The sequence below is a fragment of the Epargyreus clarus genome, unplaced genomic scaffold (genome assembly GCF_041222505.1).
Source record: "Epargyreus clarus isolate Ecla_fem2 unplaced genomic scaffold, WU_Ecla_fem_2.2 ptg000008l, whole genome shotgun sequence".
Classification (NCBI taxonomy): domain Eukaryota; kingdom Metazoa; phylum Arthropoda; class Insecta; order Lepidoptera; family Hesperiidae; genus Epargyreus; species Epargyreus clarus.
Window position 1 is genome coordinate 732,621 of NW_027332216.1, and position 7,235 is coordinate 739,855.

The 7,235-nt window shown below is 36.9% G+C and overlaps 1 pseudogene; it reads left to right on the forward strand.

The window, feature by feature from the left end:
- The first annotated feature begins 1,433 nt into the window (after window positions 1-1,433).
- LOC140744603 (uncharacterized) lies at window positions 1,434-1,529 on the forward strand (annotated as a pseudogene).
- The last annotated feature ends 5,706 nt before the right edge of the window (window positions 1,530-7,235 follow it).

A 7,235-nucleotide genomic window follows, 5' to 3' on the forward strand; every position in this document is an offset into this window, starting at 1 on the left:
TTGAGCGACGGTTCTTAATTTGTATTTTTTTAATAGGAGTAGCAGACAACCATGCCGTCCACATGATAGCAAGTGGCTACTACCGCCCATGAACATCTGTAAACAACCCCAGATAAGATAAGATACCTGCCGGAGATCGGTCACAGGTGCGCCGCTACACCTGAAGATTAAGCTGGAATGCCTAATAACATAAATAATATTAGCACCTATTTTATTCTTTAATTTAAATAGAAATATTATCTATCTCTAACGTGACCATACGGCCTGTGGTGAACGAGACTTTCCCGTTTCATGCTACTCTGTCCCGGCATCAAGGAGAACTTTTAGGGAAATTGTAAATATAGGAGAACCATTTTATTACTTTTTTTGCGGATAAATTTCAGAGACTATTTAGTATTCACGTCCTTTTTTTGTCTTTCGTCGACTAATTCCTTATAGAGGCCGGCGAATTTCATTTTAAACTTTTGGCCCCCGGGCGACCCAAAAATGTTTCATATATGATCGAAACGAGTTCTACTTCCAAATTGTCTATAAAGCAAAGTTGTTCCGTTTTAAAATAAAATTGTCTGTATCAATATTACTCTGTTCTGTATTCTTTGAATTTTTCAACCCACATAGTACCGTTGCCGTCGAATGAATCTGAAAGGATTCGACCTCAAGTTAGGCGGACACCTAAATGATGGTATTAATTTCTATAGGTTCTGCGTTATTACTTATTATACTTGTCTGTAAGCGTCTAATGTACCTCTATCCAATGTTTTGCTTGCCAAAGATCAACAATTGACAATTTCTGCATTGTCTGTTTAGATCTTAGATAGGCAAATAATGAATACATTATTAATAATGGGCTATACAGATTGTAAAGGGATTATAAGAGTCTTTTTAAAGCTGCCAATAAACCCTTTAAAGTAAACCGTACTCACGAGAAACCAGTAAGATTGTAAAATTGAGCATTCATTTTCCTTTTTGCAATCCTCACAAATAAATGGGCTATATTATTTTCATAAAAAACGGAGTACTTTCACGCGTTACGGCACGTAATTAATAGCTTAAAATTTCCATTACGATACCCGTTAAATTTTCGTCCGGTTAATAAATACGAGAGAAATGTATGGTATAAATGTATGTATACTCAAAATATTTAAAATTGGCCACTTTTTTAAAATATGCGTGTGTTGCTGATAGTGTAATATTTATTTCAATAAAACTGCATACTGAGCTGTATTAAAAAGGAAAAGCCTCTTTCTACATTCACTGTCTGTTGGGGCCTTGGAAGCAGATTTTTATATTTCTTCAATGAAAAATTGAAATCTTAAAGTCCACATTTTTAGTCACTCTTTCGCTCGTTGCGAATACGTAATACGTTGCGTATACGAGAGAGAAACATACACAAAACCTGCTATTTTCCGCAATGTGAATGCTTTATTGTACTCGCTTCGGCATATACTAAAATTGGAACGATACAGAGAAGATAAGCATGGCCCCTGCGCAAGGATAACACGAAAAATCGTGAAGCGTTCCACATTTTTTGTGTCCCTGAAGTTCCGAGATCAGAATAGGGCTACGGTATCCCCTGCCTATCCTAGAGTCGACTAAAAGGGGCTTCCGGGGTTGCAGGTGGCAAGAGCTCAAGCTCGAACTGCCCGGCCAGCGACTCCATTAATTATATTTCATGAACTTCCGTGTGTCGTAGGTTGTTTTTAATCAATCATATTTTGCTAAAGATCTTTCGTGTAACTTAAAAATATCCAACAGAAGTTGACCACTAAACCATACCGTGGGGTAAGTATTCCACCAATTCAAAATAGATTACTGGAGTAGAGTGTCCCCCAGTTAAAGGGGAGAGAACCTCGCCCAACAGCTGGACTCAAAAAAGTATTGCAACCAATATCAAAAGACATAGAACATGTTCTAGACGTTTAATTAGCTAAGAGAACTAAGAATGCGTGGTGTTCCTATCTTGCCACATCTTCAAAACAAGTTAACAAAGCATCCGCATAAAACGTAATGCTTTTTCACCTCTGTCATGTTGGTTTTGATACTCTGAATTATAAATGACACATTACTTTTTACAATGAAGCTTAAACAGCACCTACCGTCCATTAAACAAGAATGCTATCAGTAGCTGTTTGCATAAACAGACCATTCATTGCTCTACGCTCAGGGTGCTCTTAGTGTCACGGGCTTGAAACGCCCATTACCGTTACAGACTAGATACAAACTATCAAAGAGGCCTAATAGTTTTAGAACAACTTGGTACTTTTACGTGATTGTATTCGATTTTACCAGACTGCGGAACGTAAAGTTTTCTAGCGCATGTGTCTTATTTGATTATAACGAATGAGGTGTCGTTAGATATGCCTCAATTGCGAGAGTGATGTAGGTTATATTTTTAAGTAATCATTGGTATTCTTATAGTATTTCTGTGGTATAATATACGACCATGGCACTGCAGTTATGTGCTCAGTACAAGTTATGACTTGGTGTAACGATCAAGGAAAACATTGTAAGGAAACTTAAGTCAGTACTTATAGAAGCATAATGTTCTGTTCAGGAGTTCTTCATATAAAATAAGAAAGCATATTTAGAAAATAATTTCGCTAATGGATATAAATAGATTATATAGTAATATAGTAAATCGGTAAACTAAAATATTTCAACCTCAGCTACTAGCAAACGTTTTGTTCGATATTATTTAATATTCCGGTACTGGTCGTCGGTTAATGAATTAGTTGATTATGCAAACAGCGGCGCACTAAAATATCCATTGTAGTTGTATCTGTTACTGCCGCAGGCGTAACGGAAATAATAATATTATTATTGTTGCTTCGTGTTGGATGCGGGTCTCCTCTTAAACTGAGAATGGTTTAGGCCAGAGTCTACCGCGCTTTCCACGTGCGAATTGGTAGTCCTCATACACCTTCAAGAAGTTTTTAAGGTTAAGTTTTTACCGTACCGCAAAGGTTAAAAACGGATCTCTATTACTGAGATTCCGCTCTTCGTCGGTCTGTCTGTTCAACCGATAAAAGAAGAAGAAGAACGTTTGAACTTTTTACAGAGCACGTATTGTTATGGTCTAGCAATGCTATGGAAACAAATGCTAAAAAACGTTGAAAATAAAATGGGTTCTCCATTATTCCCATATTTTAACGAACTTCATGCGTGTAAATTCCCTCAAATTGTTTTCCTTCTCCGTATATGTAATCATCATCAACAACCCATTACTGTCCCACTGCTGGGCACGGGTCTCCTCTCATAATGAGAAGGACTAGGCCATAGTCCACCGCGCTGGCCGAGTGCGTATTGGTAGACTTCACATACCTTTAAGATTTTTTTTTTTATAAAACTCTCAGGTATGCAGGTTTCCTCACGATGTTTTCCTTCACCGTTTAAGCATGTGATCATTAATATCTAATACGCACATTATTACGAAGTCAAAGTGTTTGCCTGGGATTTGAATCTCGGACCCCCTCAATTGAGAATCCACTTTTCACCTAGACTATCACCACTTCCAACACCCCAACTCTAAACAACACAGTAATTCCCTCAAATAGAGCGATACGACAGAGCCGTTTAATTTTAATTATCGCCTTATTGTCGCGCCCGTAACCGTTTGTACCGCTCGTTAACCTTTATCTGAAAAGTTTACAGCTGATTTTCTAAATTTGGAAACGCACAATAGGCACCATTTAAATGTATACTAGTAAGTCTATTCACCTTTGAGATTAAATTGTTTGTAGGTAGATCGGTTTTATCCCTGTAGTAGAGCCAGTTTATTCCAGAGTAGAGCCTAAAATAGGGTATTTCTGTAAAAGAGACCCGTAGTCTCTTCCACGGCACCGCGTGGGTTTTGAAGGTTTTCCACTAGTAGTAGGGATTCACCGGTTCTGGGGCACCGATTTTCCCCCCTCCCCTCTCTATTCACCGGTTGTGGGGCACCGACTTTTCCCCCTCGCTTCCCCGTCCCCCTGCTGCCCTGTTTGCCACGATCGAGGGGCGAGCCCGGCTAAAAAAAAAAAAAAAAAAAAAAAAAAAAAAGTTTGGTGTCAAAATGGGGGTTTCCGACCACGCCCGATCGATTGCACGCATTTATTTTACGCTATCTCCTTTGCTTACGAAGTTAGCTTTTATGAATAACGACCTCTAATTCATTATCTAATCACCTCCTTATCTCATTAAGCTCGCTATGTCCATATAACAATACGGACCTTACTTATCTAATCACCACTCGCTGTCCTCACAACATAATAGGGTCATTATCACTGTGTCGTTAATGATGGGGGTATGCGCATGGTAATGCAATAAAAAAAACTTCGTATTGACATTGTTTATTATTTCCAAAACAACCTTTTGAACAATTGCGATACTACAATATCGTTTATCAATTTATCCTCACAAAACAGGCTTAAAAAATCTCTGAGTGTATTTCCATAATACATGTAATGCAAGTATGTAAGACTATATTCTCCACAAACTGAAGACCAATCAAGTTGTATTCTATATCTATTAAAATCCCAATGCTTTGCGTTCCTTCTGAAAAAGGCTTTGTGATGGCCTGTTGGTGGTCGGCCATATGAATCAAAATACCCACCGATGCCATTTCTGTCTATGTACATGCCTACCCAGTGAGAGCCTGGTTCACTGTCAGGGTCCAAATTACTTATCAAGTACATTGGAGTCTTAACGTATAGCGGTAATCGGTTTGCTGCATAGACATTGTTTTTCAAGCTACAATGAATTTTACTTAAATGCTTCTGAATCTCGATTGTATCCATTGTGCATGCCTACTTATCGATACCTCTGATAGGTACAATACACTATTTACAAATGCAGAGCAAAATTATCCAAACCTTATATTTAAAGGGACGCAATATGGTTTAACTCGAATGAAAGACTTCAAATAGGTATAATATATTACATTTATTAGGCTTTTACTTACATCTAAGTATATAAATTTATCTTAACTACTGTAGTCGACGGTTACATTTCGGTTCTTATCAATTTCAATAACGTTATCAAACTCTGCATACACTATACAGTTAATAGTTTCGGTTAGAGTTGATTCAAACCGAACTTCTACCCTTACACTGCCATGCTTTATAAGATTCCAATGAGTCATGGAATTTGATGACAAATCAGGAGTTAGGTCAAACGCTAATAGGCAGTAACCTTTTGCATATTGCTCCCTAGATATTCCATTACCTTCATTTAGAAAATGTATACCAGTCCCCGAAAATAAAGTGTGATAGGCTGCAGTAAAAATATCATTCTCGAATGATGGTTGCAATGCTTTTGAAGGTATTTGTTGGCCATCAATATATAAACAAAATGTGTTCATAGCATAGTTTTCAAAATTGAATGGATTTTTAGTAAGACTTCCATTGAATGCTGTGTTGTTTACAAATCCAACTATACATCTTTTAGGTACTTGCCCCAGAAAAATGTTGTCAAGAGTCTTTCCCTGAACCCCTGATGGTATAGTTAAAACTTTGACTTCAGCTCGAGTAATAGGATATTTTGCTGTAGTAGAGGCTAAGACTTTTTGATGTGCGAGGAGTACAGTTGGATTTATTCGTGCTCTACGAACAATAAGAGTTGCATCCGTAATGCATACTTTACATTTTATATCAGTAGAAGAACCCATCAGATTAAACGATTCTCTTGAGCGAATTAATTTGACACTCATTTGAACCCCATTAATTAAAAACTTTTCTTGGTTAAATATATCACCATGTAGATGTCCAATCATTTCTATTTCTTTACTTTCAGATGCTAGTTTTTGTCGTTTCAGAAATCCAGGATTTGTGTTGTCTGTTGAGTTCATTTGACCAGCTGCATCTTCATACCAAAGACCACAAGTCAAATGAGATTTCTTTGCGGCAGGAGAGTAGTTCAGCAGAGTTTCCAAATAAGCACGGTAAGCATATGTATTATTAGGTGGTGACACAAGTTTTTGATTTAAATATACATCTAACTGGCTGAATAGTGAGTGTAACCAGTTATTTATTGGTGCTATTACTGTGGGTGTGCTCACTTTTGATGAATCTAGGTTAACTATCTTTGCTTTAATATGTATTAACGTATGCGATAAATCTAGGTAATCGTCACCAGATCCTGGTACTTGAAATTCTATTGGTCCATCATCAGCAAGAGACGAAATTGGTTTGTAATGAATCCAAATACCATTTTCAATACTTGTTTGTGTTGATGGCAATGCAAATAAATCTAGTTCAGACTTTATACATTCACAAGAATGACTATGTAAGAAAGACATAATTCCTTAAATTTATTAGTTATGAAAAAATATCTTTTATGTTGGCACGAGAAACTGCCAATTTTTTAATAGCTTTCACTTTAGCAGCTGAGCGTGCACTGAGTGAGGAAAGACGCTTTCTCTTCGTTATATACCCCGATCCAGACATGTTTATTCTATCAATTTTTTCATCAACTTTTCGTTTTAAATTGGAACTAGCGTCCTTGAGGCGAGATTTTATTGAATCCTCCATGGGTCGTGCATTCACTAAGTCCGACAAAATACCAACTCCAGCGCCTAGTGCTTCTTTTCCTATAACTCTAGCACCCCTTGAAAGCAAAGGTAAAACTGATCTAAACAAGCCTCCTAAAAAACTGCCAATGCCATGACCACGTTGAAACGCGGCTCCTTTATATATTACTCCAATACCAGAACCAGCTTGATGGGAATAATAATGTTCGTAGGGGCAAGTCATATTATTATTATTATTATTATGAGAAAACATTGTTGTGTTTTTTAAAGTGAAGTTTGATACACACAGTTCCAAATTGAAATGGTATCTTTTGACCAGTGGTTGACCTTATATCTATTTCAATAGTGTCAAATTCTCGTCGCATGATTGGTAAATAGTGAGGAGGTGAAAAAACATGCATTTTATTCGCCCCATAAATATATTTCATTGGATCTAATGGTATAATTCTTAGTAAAGGAGTCATGACGTCACCTACTATCTGTGGTTCAACTATATCGCAATATACAAATAATTGTGATGGTAGACCTAAATGTAAATTTGCAGGACACTTTCCTGTGTTTCTTTCAATGAGATTCCTGTCAGGTTCAAACCCAAGTTGAAACGACAGCTTAGGAGATAGCTTCACTGATCTTATTGATTTATCGGTAACAGAAACACAAACTAATTTTGATACTTCATCATAACGAAATTTTATATTTTCCTTTGTATTATTTAAAGCTACCAAAATAT